Source organism: Hemicordylus capensis, chromosome 6 (assembly GCF_027244095.1).
Source record: "Hemicordylus capensis ecotype Gifberg chromosome 6, rHemCap1.1.pri, whole genome shotgun sequence".
Classification (NCBI taxonomy): Eukaryota; Metazoa; Chordata; class Lepidosauria; order Squamata; family Cordylidae; genus Hemicordylus; species Hemicordylus capensis.
The window spans coordinates 150232055-150251857 of NC_069662.1; the positions used below are offsets into that span (position 1 = coordinate 150232055).

The 19803-nt window shown below is 44.8% G+C and overlaps 1 long non-coding RNA gene across 1 annotated transcript; it reads left to right on the top strand.

Moving 5' to 3' along the window:
- The first annotated feature begins 7279 nt into the window (after positions 1 to 7279).
- LOC128331747 (uncharacterized) lies at positions 7280 to 19026 on the top strand. Its single transcript, XR_008310423.1, has 3 exons — positions 7280 to 7504; positions 13829 to 13881; positions 18031 to 19026. It is a non-coding gene; the product is annotated as an uncharacterized LOC128331747 (long non-coding RNA).
- The last annotated feature ends 777 nt before the right edge of the window (positions 19027 to 19803 follow it).

The following is a 19803-nucleotide window of genomic DNA, read 5'->3' on the forward strand; positions in this document are numbered from 1 at the left end:
ACATAGGAAGCTGCCATATACTGAGTCAGACCATAAGTCCATCTAGCTCAGTATTGTCTACACAGACTGGCAGCAGCTTCTCCAAGGTTGCAGGCAGGAATCTCTCTCAGCCCTCTCTTGGAGATGCTGCCAGGGAGGGAACTTGGAACCTTCTGCTCTGCCCAGAGTGGCTCCATCCCCTGAGGGGACTATCTTACAGTGCTCACACATCAAGTTTCCCATCCATATGCAACCAGGGAGGACTCTGGTTGCGTGAACCGGAACATTAGTCATGAACATTAGATTAGTAATTGAAATTAAATTTACTTTTCCATCACAAATAGGTCATTTATTAAAATTTATTCTTTATTTCAGTTCTGTGCAGGCACTGGGCAGCAGTATAAGACTGTTCTGGACAATCAATAAGGCAACTTTATGGGCATGAATTGTTCAGCAAAGAAATGTAATTGCATGTAATCAGATGAGAAAAGATTTGAGAAAGTGAAGGTGGGGGATTGGGAAATGAGTTGAGCAGATGCACAGCAGCACAAAAATGAGCAGAGAACATGAGATTCCCCAAATGGACATTCGTGTATCATAAATAAACCTTGGCTAATGATATGCTTTTGTGCGAAGCCCTGGTAGATCTGTCCAATGCACCCAGACAGAAATGGATAACACAGTCGACATCTTTGCAGTATGGCTGATGGCCAAAGTCCTCACATTTGATCCCTTCATCAGACTTGCCAGCATTGACAACAGTGGCAGGAAGTGGTTCAAAATATAACTGGTCTCCCAGCTGCGATCTGGCATCCCTAGTGTTCATGGAAATTATTTGCAATGTACATTAACAACGTGAATTCAAATAAGTAAGTTGCATGCAATGCTTTGAAATGCTGTGCCCCATATCCAATGAACTTCAGCATTCACATCCCAAAGGATTGTTGTGAATGGCTGAGAATTCAGAGATCCCCCACTATATCCCTTGAAGTGATAGTTAGTATTGACTGGGACAGAAATGTGCAGCACAAACAGATAATTATTTTAGGGCTTTTGCAAGGTCAAATAGGGGAGGTCGGAAATGCTCTGGTTTGGGCCATGTTGGTGAGAACCCAAACCTGACCTTGGAAAGCCTACATGGTTTCAGAGTTCTCTGACGTGGTTCGGTAAAAACTGGAGCATTTTGGAGCACGTAAGGGTGGTGGGAGTCCACATTTCTTTCCACTGAGAATTGTAGTTCAGTTAGAAAGGGGCATCTGTCTGCCCACTCACTTACCTGCCCACCCATTCATTCATGCTTTTAAAAAATCCTATTTTAAACTCACAGTTTTAAAAACAAAGCAGCTGCTGGCCAATTTCTGGGTTTCTCCTGCGATTATCTGGTGCTACATCACTTCTCCTGTGATTCTCTGGTGTTGGGTTGCTTTTCTCCCAGGTTTCACAGTAAGTATCCCCAGAAGCAATGTAAGTTTGGTCAGGAAAATATAGTACCCTGACCCCAATCCTGACCCTGATTCCAACACTGTGAAGGGCCCAAAGGACCCTGGACCAACATTTGTGGGATCAGATGAGATCAGGTCGGACCCAATTCCAACATTACTGATTGTACACATGCCTTGTTTATTTGTTTAAAATTGTTTTATTTCATTGTTGAATCAAATTTCAAAGGGTGGTTTCCAGGGTAAAAGGTCACACTGTAACATATTGAAGCTCTTCTCATGATTGGTGAGAAGAGCTTCTGTCAGGTCTGTGGGGAGAGCAGGCTTAGCCCACTCTCCCCGCAGACGATCAAGCTCGTAGCCCTGGGTGGTCGGATTGGCCACCCACTGACTTCTGACTCCATCGCGGAGCCAGCAGGGGCTGCGGGGATCAGGGGCCGTTTGGTGCCCAGAAATCCCAGAATGCCCCGCACAAAGGCATGAGGCATCCTGGAGAGACCTTCAAGCCCAGGTGGCTTCTTGAAGCCTCCTGGCCAGGGGTCTACTCATGTGTCACTGCAGGCTGCGGTGACACATGAGCAACAAAATGAGGTTAACGGAGTGCTCGCTCCATTAACCTCATTTAAGAGGAGGGTGTTTTAGGCAGCCTAGCCACTTTGGGTGCACCAGGCTTGCCTGTGAGACCAGTGATTCCCATGATCAATGGAAAGTGGGCTAAGGTCAGCCTGCCTTCCACTGATCATGGGAATAGCCTCATGGAGGCGGTTCCCACTATCAGTGGGAGCCGTCTGGGGAGGGTTTGCGGGAAGAGCGGGCTTAGCCCACTCTCCCTGCAAACGAGCAGACAGTCTGCTCTGGGTGGCCACAGCGGCCACCCGCACAACTGCTGGCTCCATCACAGAGCCAGCCAGGGCTGGGAGTTCAGGGGCCATGCAGCCCCCAGAAGCTCCGGCATGCCCTGCGCGAGCGCACGGGGCATACTGGAGAGACTCCTGAGCCGGGAGGCTGCTTTTCAGCCTCCCGGCCAGGGGTCTACTCATGAGTAGCCACGCCGCGGAACTGCGCCGCAGCAACTCACGATCAGGAAGCCCGGGTTAGCAGAGCGAATCGTGTGGTTCTCATGATGGGATGAAATCAGGCTAGCGGAGGCTAGCCCAATTTCGTCCCATCGTGTGAATAGCCTCATTGTCTGTGACTCTTCATATTTGTTGCTTGGGATCCATCACTATCTACACAAGTGTAATATCAGCAGTTCCTTATCGATATATACGTAATCACTGACTAAAAAAATAACTCATTTTCAAGTTTGGATATAGCCTCTCTGAGCTATAGACAGCCCCTTCAACTGATTCCTGCCCCTCACCTCCTTCATTGTTGCAATCAATTGCTTGGTCAATTATAGCATGTCTGATGACCTGAATATGCAAAAGCATTAATCAATCAAAAACTTCTACTGCAAATTGCTTCCCATTTCCATTGGTTTCTTCGGCCAGTTCATTTCACTTGGTAAATGTTGGTGGAAGCCAACAGTTTTCATGCAATTAATAACTGATTTTCCTTCTTTGGATTTCATGAATGACCTTATTTCAGACTTTCAGGATCATCTGCCTTTAAAAAAAAAACCCACCAAAAAACCACACCTTTTTTTGGTGAAATAGACATGTTTACTGTAAATAAATACAAAAATGTTTTTTAAAAAGCAAGATTTAGAAGGCCTTCTATCCTATTATCTTTCACCTTTCTTTCTTTCTTTCTTTCTTTCTTTCTTTCTTTCTTTCTTTCTTTCTTTCTTTCTTTCTTCACTAAAACACATATTTAAGTGCCTCTTAAAGGAATATTGAAGGAAATGGAAGATAACTTGTGACTTAATCATTAAAAAAACAATCACCATTGGTTTGCTCAAATGATGCATTTGATCCAATCCCACCCACATGGAGGGGTGTGCATGAATCATTTGCCACCACACTGTTGACTCAAACCGGGCCAGTTCAGCAGCTCGATCACAAACCGAATGAGGGGCAATTTGGTCCACGATTGAACTGGGCCAAGCCAGGTTCGAGGCTAACTGGTTCGGCGGTGAAGGGTCAGGTGGGTGGTGAGAGAGGTAGAAAGGTCCTTACCCAGCTGGCACAGCTGCTGGCATCACGACTCACCACTGCTCGCTTTTCTTCAGCCACATATGCAGTGGTGCTGTGGTTCATGCAGCTTCAGAAACAGAGCTGTGCATTCAGCTTCAGAAACAGAGCTTTGTGCGTGCTTGGGGCTGTGTCGGGGTGGTGGTGAGCAGCATCACCGAGCACTGCACTGGCTGAGTAAAGATATTTCTAGCTCTCTCACTGCCCCACCTGACTGCCCCTTAACATCTAATAGATTCTCCACCCCTTTATTTGTATTAATTGCCTGGATTCCCCTCTACAAGTATTTAACTCACCAGATTCCTCTTTACAAGTATTAGCTGCCTGAACTGCCGAAACAGATCGGTCAAACAGACCAGAGCAGCCAGCTGGTTTGACCAAACCCATTCAGCAGCATGTGGTTGGGCTCAAATTCTATTCAATTTTGAGCTGAACCATGAGTTTTGGTCCATGCATTCCCCTACCCACATGCAACTTGGAACATGAATGTGCATGAGCCACTCTTTGTCCCAATGTACCATTTGAGCTTCCATAATCACACAAGGAGGTGGTTCCATTCTTGCCACTTGATTTTGGAACTGGAAGGGAATGCTGGTAGAGAGTGGGGCACATGTGGTTTCACCCCCCTAATCACACATGGGTGGAATTGTTTTGTAGGTATTATCTAGACTGGCCCGCAGGATAGATCACGGTTAATATTTTCTTTTTCATTCCCAGTTACAGTAATACACCAAACCAAGATGGTTTGGAACAATTAAATATGACAGAACAATTAAATATGTACACCCTTAATTCTTGGCCTCACCAAATAAAATAAAACCTGGTCTCTGCCTATTAAACTTGGGCCCCACCAATTAATTACCTAAAGCTTGATTAGTTTACTGACTGAACATGTTAAAGCTTGGAACTGCTACAGAATGTTTTAGACTTCTGTTTCTTATACATTCTGGTAATGCCAATAAAGCTTGCTAATAAACATATATTTGAGAGGGCACTGCAATACAGGATAGTGGAATTCAATAGACATGCACATGTGTTGCCAGGATCCAGAAAACAACATGGTGGTTAAGACTACTTTCTCTCCAAGCAAATTATGTTCCAGTTATTTATGGATGTAAATATCAGATACATCCCTTCCATTTACCACTGGGAAATGAAACAGTGAAATCAACCATCCTTAAGAGTCTGCATCAAGAATCCTACCCCAGAAAGGAAACAAGCACAGGAAAACACCAGAAGATTGCAGCAGCGGAATTAGCCTCCATGGCCTTGGTCAGAGGAAGAAGTTCCTGTACACTTGAACGATGCATTTCCCCCTTTGCCAGGATTAGAAGTGGGCTGCCACCATCCACTTTATTTTGATGTGGGAAAACCCACATGCCATCTAAGGTTCCCAGTTTTTTTGAGGGGGGTAAAAAAAACCTCCCCAAAAGGGCTGAGCAGTCCTAGGCCTTCAAAGGCATGTGACTAAGGCAGACCCAAATGAAGAGTAGCACACTTCACCAACAAGCGTTTATTATTTACACTAGTATTTTTAAGCCCGTTAAAATAACGGGCACTAGTTCCTTTTTGTTGGTGGTGGTGTTTCCTTTATTCCTTCTCCCTCTCTCTTTCGCCCTCCTTTCCTTTTTTCTTTTTCTCTCTCTCTCTTTCACTCCTTCCTTTCCTCTCCATCTTCCTCTGTTACCTTTCCTTCCTTTCTTCTCTCTCCCTCTCCCTTTCTTTCCTTACCTTTCTTTCTTCCACCTCTTCTCACTCCCTTCTTTCTGTTTTGTTTTTTTTAAATGGGCTCGCTCTGTAGGACTGGCTGTTCCTCCCTCCCTTCTGCCTTTTTTTTTTGTCCCTCTCCCTCATTCCTTTCTCCTTTTTCTTTCTTCTTCCTTCCTTCCTTCTCTCTTTCCTACTTACCCTCCCTGCCTCCTTGTTTCTTTTCTTTGGCATGCGCAAATGACGGAGCTAGTTTTCCCACCCTTGGCCCTTTTTTTGGGGGGGGGCTTTTCCTGGTCCGGAATCGGGCGGCTGGGGGGGCATCGGCTGTGGCCGCTGCTACTGTCTGCAGCCCGTTTCGGCTGCGGCTGTGAGTGTTTTTCTGCTCATTTTTAATTTTTAAGTTTTACTTGCGCCGCCGCCAGCCTCCATGCTGTGGCCGCTCTCCCCGGCCAGGCAAGGCCCCCCCGCCACCTTCGGCCTCCCCTTTCTTGCTTCCCCCGCCACCGCCTCACCCCATCTGTCGGTTTTGGGTGGGGGGTCCTCTTCCCCCCGCCCGGCTTCGGCAGAGTGTTTTTGTGTGTGTGTGTTGGCTCTCAGGTGGCTGGGCAGGCGGGGGGCGTCGGCCATGTCCGCTGCTGTTGCTGTTTCATCCTGCAATGTGACTGTGAGTGTCTTTTTGTGTTGGCCCTCGGGCGGCGAGAGAAATCGGTGTTTGCTTTATTTGGCTACTCTAAATTCAGTTTGTGTTCTTAATTCGGCTGTGTTTTGGCATTTTTTGTTCCTTTTACTTTTGTTTTGCCGTTCGACTCAATGGAGAATGCTCACGTGGGCGCTCCACTCGAAGGCTCCCTTTCCGAGGGACCCACTTCTGATCGGAGGGCCCTACAGCCCTTCCATGTGTCGGCTACTCTGGAGGAGGACGACACCCCGAGCTCTCCGCTAGGTGAACGCTGTGGCCAGGAATGTGCCACCGCTGCCGCCTCTGCCCTCCCCATTCCCCGCTTCTCCTCCACCTGGCCCGGGAGCCAACATGGCAGCCCGTGTCCCTGCGGCCGTATCTTTCTCGGACGTTCTGAGCATGCGCTCCGCGCATGCTCAGAACAGCCGAGAAAGACATGGGCAGGGACACGGGTGGACACTTTAGCTCTTTATTATAGAGGATTAGAAGAAAAACAAAAGTATGCAATAAGAACAATTGTAATTTCATAAAGTAAATGGTGTGTGGGCAGGGGGGGGGAGAGATAGTTTTCATTAACCAGGCAACTCAGATTCCAAGCAATACAGTTTAGAAAAATAAGTTCCCTCACAAATCTAACTGAAATGGTCCTAACTTGCTACTTACAAGCTGCAGCCTTTCCATTTCCCCAGCAGCTCTCAGCCTGCTGCTTCTGAGGCAGACTCAGGTTTGTGGTGGTCAAGAAATGGTTAAAAGGATCTGTATTACCAAACTGCACTAACTGCAACTTGCTAACAGCACAATAAATCTGTCTCCTGCTGGAATGCAAGCATAGGGGGCCCTCCGATATCTCTAGATAACAAGGCGCTAGCTAGCGGCACCTTCAAGGACACATCTGGAAAGGAGTGGAAAATAGTTTGGCTGTATGGAGGGAGGAGGAGGGGGAAGATGCTTAATTATAGCTTAGTAGGTGATTGGTAATAAATGTAAGGTGACGCTGCTTATTAATGAGGATTGTATCCACTGTATGTAAATTGATATGAGTATAAGAGCCGAAGCCACAATGTAACCGGGGCTCAAGCTTTGGAATTTATTCCCTTGAGTCTAATTGCTAGCAATAAAAATCTGTTTTCTCTCAACTGTTGGTGCCAGTCTCTCACTCAGAACCCGGGGGTTTCTGCTACACTTCCTCTATGTACTCCTGGAACAGAATTAACCAACAGAGCAAAGCTTTCTCCTCTCCAGTAGGCGGCTAGTTTCCACCCAGTCCTCTGGATTTGTGCTTCTCTCTTGAATTTCTGTGCTTTCTCCCTTATTAGGAAAGACCCACTCTCCCAGCAGTTGCTCTAAGTGAGGCCTAGTCCTCCCTCAAATCCTTCCTATCGCTACATAAATGCTGTGATTAGAAGCAGGCTTCCCTTTCCTTTAGTCTCCAGATCTTGTTGATTCATGGGACATGGCGGGTGCTGGGAAGAAATATATGGCAGCCTCTTACCATCTCCAGGAAGTATCTAGTTGGTGAAGTTTGAAGCGTACTCTGGGAAGAGCAGAAGCAGCTTGAGGAGGTGAGCAAGATTTCTAAACAGAACGACATCTAGCCTCCCCCCCACCCCCTCAAACTAACTAACAGGAGGAGGGGAGATTTTGCAGATGATACCAAACTCTTTCGGGTAGAGAAATCCAAAACGGATTGTAAGGAGCTCCATAAGGATATCTCCAAACTGGCTGAGTGGGCAACAAAATGGCAAATGCAATTCAGTGTTGGCAAGTGTAAAGTGATGTATATTGAGACGAAAAACCCCAACTTCAGTATACGGTGATGGGATCTGAGCTGTTAGTGACTGACCAGGAGAGGGATCTTGGGGTTGTGGTGGACAGCTTGTTGAAAGTGTCTATTCAATGTGCGGTAGCTGTGAAAAAGGCCAATTCCATACTACAGATCATTAGGCCCTGGTGGCGCAGTGGTAAAACTGCTGCCCTGTAACCAGAAGGTTACAAGTTCGATCCTGACCAGGGGCTCAAGGTTGACTCAGCTTCCATCCTTCCGAGGTCGGTAAAATGAGTACCCAGAATGTTGGGGGCAATATGCTAAATCATTGTAAACCGTTTAGAGAGCTTCCAGCTATAGAGCGGTATATAAATGTAAGTGCTATTGCTATTGCTATTAGGAACGGGATTGAAAATAAAACAGCTAAAATTATAATGCCCTTATACAAAACTATGGTGCGGCCACACCTGGAGTATTGTGTACAATTCTGGTCACCACATATAAAAAAGGACATTGTTGAACTGGAAAAGGTCCAAAAAAAGGGCAACCAAGATGATCAGGGGCCTAGAGGACCTTTCTTATGAGGCAAGCCTACAACACCTGGGGCTATTTAGTTTAGAAAAAAGATGACTGTGGGGAGACATGATAGAGGTCTATAAAATCATGCATGGAGTAGAGAAAGTGGATAGAGAGAAATTCTTCTCCCTCTCACATAACTCTAGAACCAGGGGTTATCCCATGAAATTGATTGCCAGGAAATTGAGGACCAACTAACGGAAGTATTTTTTTTCACACAACACATAATCAACTTGTGGAATTCTCTGCCACAAGATGTGGTGACAGCCAACAACCTGAATGGCTTTAAGAGGGATTTGGATAACTTCGTGGAGGAGAGGTCTATTATTGGCTACTAGTTGGAGGGCTATAGGCCACCTCCAGCCTCAAAGGCAGGATGCCTCTGAGTACCAGTTGCAGGGGAGTAACAGCAGGAGAGAGAGAGCATGCCCTCAACTCCTGCCTGTGGCTTCCAGCGGCATCTGGTGGGCCACTCTGTGAAACAGGATGCTGGACTAGATGGGTCTTGGACCTGATCCAGCATGGCTGTTCTTATGTTCTTATGTTCTTAAGTGAGTATGCTGTGGGCTGGAGAGGGCAAGAGACCACCACACCTTCCTTCCCAGAATGATGACACAGGGGGACAGGAGGGTGACCAATACCCAGTAGCACCCCCAGCCTCCATGGTTAGAGGAAAAGCATGGTGGGGGAAGAGCAATAGAGTGGGTGGGGTGAGCTGCATCTTGGTGGCCCCCCAGGTCCCCCCATGGCCAAGGGACAATTTTTCGTGCTATTGTACCTATGCACATCACCCTGAGATTTCTTAACTGGAGATGCTGGGAATGAATGTGGGATATTCTGCATCCAAGGTGTGCTGAATTAGAGCCTCTTTCATGCCTCTGTTTATAAAAACATGACAGTATTTCAATTTTTATTTAAAGCTGTAGCTTTTAAAAGTGTGTGTTTGAAAATATTTCTTCACCAAATCGAACACAAGCTCTTTTCTGCTAGGCTAGAATGGGAGGGTCTTTGAAATAACCACTCATCCCAACCAATTAATTCTCCTCATCATGTCAGCCCCTATACCAAATGTGAATGAAATTAAAGAAAAGAAAGGGGGTGGGAAACACAAGTCAGTGCCATGATCCCAATGAAAGTGGCCTCCTTGGGCTATTTCCCTTGGAAGGGAAGTTTCTACTGGCACCTGTGGGACCTTTCTATCTGAGCCCATAAGCATATTCAAGGGTAGGGAAAGCAGTTTCACTGGGACCATGGCACAGGGGGTGGGTTAGACACCCCCTCCCCACATGCTCTAGTTCCTATCCTCTTGATCACTCCTGCAAATCCTATTTTCATAAAAACAGGAAGTACAAATAACCTATTTCGTGTCATGTCTTGAATCTCAGGGAAGGAGGACTGAGCAATACTTCTGTCTGGTAGCTACTGCTTGTCATAGTAAATTATAGTGGCCTTGATTGACCAGTGATCTGACTTGTTATAAGGGAGATTCCCATGTTTCTACCAAAAGCCAAAAGCCAAAGAACTTTGCAGCAACACTCCATCCTTTGATGAGCCAAATGTCAAATCTGATGAAAACTTTGACTCAGTTCTACCAAGGTGAAGACTTCATAGAGAAGACTAGACAAAGCCCTTGTATTAAGTTAATTATTTAATCTGACATTTTCTATTTGTTTCTGTACTAATTAAAAAGAAACTGGGTTCCAAGCTATACAATATGATGGATTTCTAAGGGGGAAATAAGCCTTACTCCTGTCTGATTTACAATTTGTCTTAGAATCCAAAATCACATGGCTCTTGGGTGAATGTTCATCATTCTCATAACAAAAATAAAAGTGATGACTACAATTTCACTGTGGTTCCCCCCGCGCCGCCCCCTGCAACTCTAAAGTTTCTCTTCAGAGCTGAGAGATCAACTGAATATTGCTTGTATGCTGTACAAATAAAGAACTGGATTAGCTGAGGGATCTATCCTTCTTTTGTTATGCACATGCAATATCTTATTAATGCTAATCAAACTCAAAGTTGCACATTGAGGAATAAGCCACAGTGTTGTAACGTGATGGTGTAGGTGAGAAAAATATTCAAAGTTTTAATTAGCACTTTTAAAACTTGTCGCAACAAGAACTGTATATTTCATGCACAATTTCATTAGGTCTCTGTAGGATTTTTATTGAGCCAGTTGGATATCTGGGAACTTACCTGGGCATCAGCCTCCCTAGGGGATATAGAAGGTAAAGAGCAGGTTGGCACTGTGGACTAAGATATTTGATGCCAAGGATAAGTGCAAACATACTGAGCAATATTCTGAGGCTATTCACACAAGCAGCCCAACCTGGCATTTCCTCTCTCACTTGCCCAGCTTTCTGGCCCAGCTGTTAACTGAGGTTAAGCAAATCTCAGATTTGCTTAACCTCGGCAGGTGATTGTGTGCATGATTGCCAACGGGTCAAAAGGCTTTTCCCCGGCCCACCACCACCAGCAGTGAGCTGGGGAGAAGGAGCTGCCCCCACTTCCAGCTCTTGCTTTCACTGCACCGCTGCTCATGTGGGTGCACAGCATGGCAGAGGGAAGTATGGCTGCTAATCATCTGCCGGAGAAGACAGGTGAGCCTCTGCCTTCCCTGGAACCCTTTAAAGTAGCAGGAGATGGTTGTGTGTATGACTCCTCTGTCTGCTTTGAATTAAACATGCTTGCAGTTGCACAATTGCACTCGCACAATATGCAAGCAATGTTGTTGCATGGACAACCAATGGCTGTCCGTCATGCTGGCATCCACACAGTTCTTGCATCTTGCACAAGAGTGCTCTAGCACAACTGTGTGCATATTCTGTGACAAGACAAATGAGATGTTGCACAGTATGTCAACCACCATTGGTTGCTGTGTTAGAGTTAGACAATACAATCATATAGCTTGAATCAATTATTTCCAAAGGCCGCCTACTACTACTATTATTATTTCTTGTTTACACGGTCAGACAGGTGTTATTGACTGGTTTGTTTTGACTGGTTTGACCAGCCAGTCAATAACACCGGTCTGACTGTGTAAACAAGAAATATTTATTTATTTATTTATTTATTTATTTATTTATTCGATTTCTATACTGCCCTTCCAAAAATGGCTCAGGGCGGTTTACACAGAGAAATAATAAATAAATAAAATAAGATGGATGCCTGTCCCCAAAGGGCTCACAATCTAAAAAGAAACACAGGATAGACACCAGCAACAGTCACTGAAGGTACTGTGCTGGGGTGGAAATCTATATATACTACTTTTCAACAAAGGTTGATAATAATCTATAAAGGTGGTCCATTCCCAAAGGGCTCACAGTCCAAAAGAAACAATATGAACACCAGTAACAACCACTGGAAGAATGCTGTGCTGGGATTGGATAGAGCCAGTTGCTCTCCCCCTGCTAAATATAAGAGAATCAGCACTTTAAAAGATGCCTCTTTGCTCGGTTCGCAGGCCTGTTCTTTAAATACAATCCACTGACTCACTCCTCTACCCCAGAACAAGCAGCAGAAGCCAGGGTAGCCTACATCCTCCCTGGAGCCAGGCCAGCCCCTTAGCTTCCTTCCTGGCCAGGAACTTGGCCAGGTGGGAACATGTGTGCAGGGGTGTGTGCAGGGTCATCTCTTTTGCAGATTTCAGCTGGCCTGGGATTGACTAGGGATGTGCAAACCAATTCAACTCAAACTGGGGTTCGGGTTGAACCAGCCCTCTCCAAAAAGGCATCTGGTCCAAGCTCAAGCTGAAATGGCCCCAGTTCTAATGAACTTGTTGTAACTGGTTTGACTTGTTCTAGTGCTTGTAAAGGGGAATCTGGTAAGGAGTCTCCTTTACAAACACCATGAGAGAACCCTATGGGGGTTTAAAAGGCCAAGCAGGGTGGCAGAGGGAGGTTACCTTACCCACCGCTGGGGCGGGGCAGCTTCTCAGGGGTGGCTGGGGGGTGGTGTTGGGTCCCCTAGGCCCCACCGGTGCTCCCCAGATAATCTGACTTCTTTAGCTTCAGCAAAGTGTCTGTCTGATGTATCTTCAGACTAAAACCTGGCCCATATTTAGGTTGCACTGTTCTGCTATGAGAGCAACCGAAATGATCAGCAACTTCTTAATGAGGAACAGCAACTTCCTTATGAGGAACACAAAATATGGAGCTGTTTAGTTTTTAAAATAGGTGACTTTGGAGAGACATGATAGAGGTTTATAAAATTATGCATGGTGTGGACAGAGAGAAGTTTTCCTCCCTCGCTCGCAGCAGCGGAACTAGGGCCTGCAGGGGAGCAAGAGCAAGAGAGAGGGCATGTCCTCACCTCCTGCCTGTGGTCTTCTCAGAGGCATTGGTGGGCCACTGTGTGAAACAGGATGCTGGACTGGATGGGCCTTGGGCCTGATCCAGTAGGGCTGTTCTTATGACTCAGCCCATGAAACTGATAGTTCATCTATGGGATTCTCTCCCACAGGATGTGGTGTTGGCCACCAGCTTGAATAGCTTTAAACAGGGCCTAGACAAATGCATGAAGAAAAGGTCTATCAGTGGCTGCTTGCCTTGAGGGCTATAGGTTATCTTCAGGTCCAGAGGCAGGGTGCCTCTGAATATCATTTGCAGGGGGGGGAAAGCAGGAGAGGGAGCATGTCTTCAGCTTCTCCTTGTGGGCTTCCCAGAAGCATCTGGTGGGGCATTGTGGGAAAACAGGATGCTACACTACATAGGCCTTGGACCTGATCCAGGAAAGCTCTTCTTATTTTCCTATGTATGCTCACATACCTGGAAGAAACCTCTCTTGAGCACAATGGAACTTACTTCTGAGTAAATCTGAATAAGATTAGGACTGTCTTCTTCATCTTTGAGATCACTGACAAAGTTTTACTACATGCTACAAAACTAATACCAAATTTCTGTCACAATTATTTTATGAGCCTACATGGATCTCAAGTGGCTGTATTAATAATTGTTTCCCTGAAAGGAATGTGCCAAACGCATGTGTCACACTGCTCCCAAAAGGTATATTAAATATTAATTCTTTCCATATGGTATTAAACATTCATAAGGCTTGAAAATTGAGGGATCGTGTCAGTTCTGAAAGGAGGGAATTGTGTTTTTGTTTTATTCTTGACATTTGAATTGGAAGGTTGGCCTAAATACATTTCTTGGGTTGTCTCCAGATCTGCTAATTACTATGCCGTAGATTTCTTTTTTAAATGCTTTTCCTGTGTCAAGCTGAGAAAATATATTTGTCACACACACACACACACACACTTCAAGGTTCATTCGTTGTTTTACCTAAATTGACTCAAGGTCTGATAGAAAAGAGGTGCTTTTAAGGAGAAGGACAAAAGAATGGGAAAATATAGCATTAATCCCTAAGGACAGGAAGACCATAGTGTGAGTCCTCAACCATTCAACAGACCCAGGTTTCACTAATTCCAATGGCATTTGGAATTCACTGTGATCAAAGGACCTCGCTCTATGAGTTTTCAGACTGTTATTCTATTGAAATATGCTGCATTATAATCAGCATGTGCCTTCTAATCTTGTTTCAGCTTAATCTCATAGGAAAGAAGAGGGATGAACAACTCTGGGTTACACATCCAAGGTAACCTGTTAAGGTTTAAATTTCGAACTTATGGCATAGGGAAGCATATGAGCAAATTCTCACAAATGTCAAGTGGTTTGTTTTTTAATCGCACTGGTCAACATCCAGATTAAGGAAGTACCGGTGATACATGAGCTACAGTGTTGCTTCCAATGAGATTTCAACATATGCACAACTGGCAACCTGGGGTGGGGTGGATTTCAATGACCTCTCCTTTCCCTGGAAATTATCTGTGTCATATGAAAATGGCAAGCTGTGTAACCCTCAGAGACATAGTTTTGTGTGGCACAGAGCACTTCTGGGGCAAGGCGAGGATATCACAAGTTGTCTCCTCATGCACAATTGCTGCTACTGAATTAGTCAAAGCCTTTGGCAGTACTCCTGCTTCTCCTGTAACACCGATGCTTCCTTAGACAGGATGTTGGCACCTTTGTCTTGGTCAGTGTTCCCTGTACCAGGGATTCCTGGATGTTGTTGACTACAACTCCCAGCATCCCCAGCTGCAATGACCATTGGTTAGGGATTATAGGAGTTGTAGTCAACAAGTCAACAACATCTGGGGATTCTTGGTACAAGGAGCACTGGTCCTCATGCATGTCTTTGGTGCTCCCCACACAACCATGAGAGGCAAGGACATATGCAACCAGCAGGCATGCAGACCTGTAGGAATGATCCTGAATTGTCAGTTGTATCAACTGATATTTTCAATCTGAGCAGAGCCAATTTATATCCCCACTGAAAATTTTCCTCCATGTCGTCATTCTGGGCACGGGAAAAGTAGTATAGAATATTTATAGGGAAGGAAAAGGAACATTGTGGCCTCTTTTAGAGGCAACTAGGCTGATCTTTGTGGTCTTATCCCATTGTTCTGGACAAAGAAAACCAGCACAGTGCCACAAGTCAGGACACATCAGCCCAGTTGCCAAGGCAAAGGGGACATATTTCCTCTTCCCCACATTCATAATGATGGCAATGAGAAGATTTTTTTTGGCCTTAGTGAGGACAACGAAAAGATATTTTTGGCTAAACTTGTAGATAATTAAGTTTAGTTACTTGGTAGAAAGGCATCATCTCATACTGCGTGGGGGATGGCAATGGTAAAGCCCGCCTGTATTCTACCAAAGACAACCACAGGCTTGAAACTGTGGGTTTGACGGACCCACAATTTGCATCCAGTCCCCTAGCATGCTCCCAGAAGATTGCAATCGGCGGTCTTGGAGACTGCAAAGGGGGAAGAACTGCCTACATGGGGTTCCTTGGATGCAAGGAAGGACAGCCACAGCAGCCAATTGCGTTGGAGAACAGGAGGAGCTTCCTCCTCTTAACTCCGGTCTGTGCAGCTTGCACAAGCCGGATATCACATTGGAGCCTCCAGACCCTTGGTTTGGTAAGTATACCTTATTTCCAACCGAGGGTTCATTCCAAGATTTGGAGGACAAATCAGAACCATGGTTGGATCCAGGAACTGCAGTTCCGATAATTCATACATCATGGCATGAGAACCTGAGGTGAGTTTGCCTCAGGTTTCCCATGACGTCTGAAGGTGGCCATAGTGTGCAAAAAACACGCAAAAAGTACAAAAGGGAAGGAAGGAAGGAAGGAAGGAAGGAAGGAAGGAAGGAAGGAAGGAAGGAAGGAAGGAGTTCATTTGCATTTTTGAGGAGACATTTTATAACCCATTTTTGTTCCAAAAAATATCTGTCATCAAAATGTTGCAACAGCCCTGTTCACAATCATGTGAATTTCCCCTATGAAGGCGCTGGTTCATTGGATCGTCTCCTCCATGTACTTCTTGCATGCTCCTGCAGGTTGTCGTGTGGAGATGACAAGATTTATGAAATGGAGCTGTGGCACTTTCCCATGACCATTTCATCCTATGAATATTCAGACGGACAGTCACCTAGTGAAGACCATATGATTTCAAATATGCTCTTGCAAATGAGAACCATGATGATAAGAACTAGATTGTAACAGAGAGTCATATTCATTGATAGCTAGACTGTAACTGAATTATGGGGTCACAAGAGGGCCCTGGCCCTGGGAGGGTATATAACAAATGTGTACATCACTTCCAATTTCCTCAAAGCATTCATTCTTTTGGTTTTGGAGATGGTTGTTCAACTGCCTGTTCTGCTGTAAAGGAGCTCTGAAATGCACATAGAACTCATTGGCTCCAAACTTTTCTTGATCTAATCAATATTATATGAAAGAAGGACAAATGAAAACGGGAGCAAGTTCCGCAAAACTCTTATTTTGCCCAGAATAGTTTCCCCATTCATTCCAATGGGTGGGACTAGGCCATGATCACAATTCTATGTGCACAAAGATGCTCATGAATGGGTACGTCAGAGCACACAGAAGCAAGTGTGCACATTAGAAGGTGCATGGAACTCTGTATCAAAACCATCTTCTATGTCTTTGTAATTATCAAAAGTGGACAGGGATACAAAATCCCTCCTCTAGCTGTGAGGAGTCCTGGGTAGGCTGCCACCGTCAAGATTTTATATGAGCAGATTCACCCTTCCAAGGGAATATTCTGGGAGAGTACAGTGGAAAACTCCTCCCTACAAGAAAGGATTGAGCAGTCTTAGGCCTTCAGGAATATGTGACTAGGGCAGGACCCAATTAGGGGTGATACTCTATAACAGTGCTTCCCAACCTGGGTTCCTCCAGATGTTGCTGAACTACAACCCCCACCATCCCCAACTACAGTTTATTATGGCTGGATTCCTCCAGATGTTGCTGAACTACAACTCCCAGCATCCCCAGCTACAATTTATTATGGCTGGGGATGCTGGGAGTTGTAGTTCAGCAACATCTGGAGGACCCTAGGTTGAGAACCACTGCTCTATAACAACAAGGATTTATTAATAATTGGATATTCAGGAAAACTATAGAGGCATCAACAATCGCAGCTTCCATTCATGTAACATCCTTCTTCACAAACTACAAGAAACATGTGGCCAGATCCAAGCACCTAAATTAAAATAAGTTCCCTGGCGCTTCTAGCTAAACTGGTCCCTGTCCTTCCTTCTTACTTCCAGGTAAGGAGCTTCCAGTTGATTCCCAGCCCAGGGCTGTTAGTCTCCTCTTTCCCTGAAGTTGTTGCTAATCAGACCTCCTTCAAAGGCCTCCAGGGAGGAACTGAACTAACACACACTCCCCCTGCTCCTCTGTAGGCTCCTATGCAGTAAATCCTGCCTTTCATTCTGGACTGGACCACAGGCATTTGATTCTTCTGGGCTTTCCTTCTTTTTTGGAGAAGGCCATCCAGCAATTAGGTACTCTATTTGAGTCCAAGTCCTCCCTCAAGCTTGACTATCACTACGGTCCTGCAGTCAGTACTAATATTGCTTTGTTTTTTAATGTCAATAAGAGAAATGTGAGCAAGAGAAAAATTCTAGTTGTCACTAACCATTATTTTTCTCAAATATTGGTTTATATCTCTGACTGAACTGTTCTTGACCCAACTAGTAATATTCAAAACAGGGAAGTATAAAAACCTGTGAAAGGCCAGGTTCTGAAAAGCCTCATATTTGAATTTTCCAAAACTACTTACCATTTATGAACTTTTAAAATCTGTTTTCCCCCCCCAGGTATGTATGTATGTATGTATGTGTGTGTGTATATATATAAAGATTAGTCCAGTGCCCCGATAAAAACTAAACTGGAACAGGTGGGTATCAGTAGAATGAACATGTACTATAAAGCCAGAAGACCAGCTAGTGGAAGTTAAAGTTCCCTCAAATGTCAATGGACCTATACTAGCATAGATTGCTTCAGGATCTGACTCATAGTATTGCTTTTTAAATTATTTCATCCAATTTCTGAATTCACTGTATTTTTTAAATGAAAGAAAGAGCGTGTGCGGGCACGTACTTCCTCTCATTTCTGTATCTTGTGGTTCCTAAGCAGCACTTCCCTCTTCCAGCCAGCGTCTGTACCCTACATCTGAAGTTGGGTGGCAGATGGTGGGTGGGGGAGTAGAATGTGCCCCAAAACATTCTCTGAATATTTTCGGGGGTGGGGGGACATGAGGCAGGAAATTCTGACAATTTTTTGCTAAGCTTTAATTTTTTGTTTTGAATATTCACCAGATAATCCTCATGCTCTCATTCTCATACATGGTGTATTTTTTTTTGCCGCTAGCATCCTCCTCCTTTAGAAGACAATTAAGCAGCAAAACAGAAACTCCTATGGACCCGTTTTGTTTTCCTAAAAGAGTCATTATAGGTGCTTGGAATTGCAAATTAATCAAGTCCTGAGTCTAGGTCCCTAGACACAGGAAGTCTAGACTTTTATTCTCTTCCTCAAATGTTATTTTGTTCATTAAATAGACTCTATCAGCCATGTGCACAGTTGTAAACAAAAAGTCTCTGTTGATTGCCCCCACCCACCCATCCAAAATTTGCTCTTTAAGTATTCTGGAGCTCTGGAATCTTTGTTAAAATGCCCCCAAGTGGCCATCTATAGATAGATATGCGATTGTGACTTATTCCTGTAAAAAACAAATTATCATTATTTGGACAATAATGATCTGAAACATTATTTCTCACCCCCTCTAGGGGGGCAAAGTGAACAGTATTCTCTTGCAAATCTAGGAAGAAGCGTTGCTTGGGAAACAGACATGATTTGAGTGACACAGAAAAGAGGGGAAGTAGCAGATCATGATCGGAGTGAACACTTGCCAAGGACCTGGCAGTTCCTGCCAACTTATTTCCCACCAGTCACATGAAGTCACCCAGAGAGAGAAAGATGTATTTGCCACACTTTTAAGGTTGTTTGCATGACCAACTCTACTTGAGTAGAACGGGGCTAGCCAAGGTAGGGCTGGTTGTGTGAAGCTCCAGGATTGCTCCCAGTCCTGCTGCTCCATCCCCAGGTAGCCCTGATTGCAAACCCAGGCTTACAGTGAGGTAGGAAGACAAGTACCCCAGTGCGGTTCACCTGGCTTCATCACTTTGTTCTTTTAGAAGCCAGGTAAGGACTTTTTTGTTCACCCGGGTCTTTTAAATTTTGGTTTTCAGTTTTGATCTGATTTTTAACTAATTTTAAAATGAGTTTTTGAGCTGCTTTGTATTGTATTTTTTATTTTATTTTCTTCTTTTTTTCTGTTATGATATAATGTGTTATGTGTTTTAGTGTATGTTTTAATCCTCTGTTATGAACCACCCAGAGAACAATTTGTTATGGGTCAGCTAACAAATAAAGGTTTTTTTGTGTTGTTTTTTATGATGATGATGATGATGATGATGATGATGATGATGATGATGTCTCGTATCTCACTCACTGGTCATGTGAGATGCCATGCTGCCAGCAGCTGCTCCCTGACTGCCAGCAGCCATCTTAATCACAGAGACGGGGAAAAGGAGCAGCCGGGCAGCAAAGTGCATTGTGGGATACCTGGTGGCCCAGCTTCCTTCCCCACTCCCGATTACTGCTTCTCTCGCTGCCACATCTTTCGTGTGGGTGCATGGATGCAGTGCCCTATTCGGGCTCCAGATGTGTGAAAGCGGGAAGATAGGTTCCTTACTTCCCTCATGTTTCCCACCATTTGGTCACGTGAATGGTTTTTTAAAAAGTTGTTTTAAACCCTAAAGTAATGAGACAATTTTTTTAAAGTATGTACACTGGTCTAGGTGACCCAAAATTTTACACTGTGATGGCTGCAGTGTTGCACCTACTGTGGCTGACTGCAACACTAGTCTGAATGACTATATCACTTATTAGAATCAGTGGCTCACATGTGGCTGTGTATGTGGCTGTGTATCAAGAAGAAGCAGCCCTGCTGTGAAGAACATTCTCATTCAACAGTGCCTGTTGCACAAGGGAGGCAACAATTTTCGCCCCTCTCCGCTTTTCCCAGAAGTGTCCCGCACCACCTGAAAATATGTGCAGCCTTCAAGGACATATTTTCAGGGG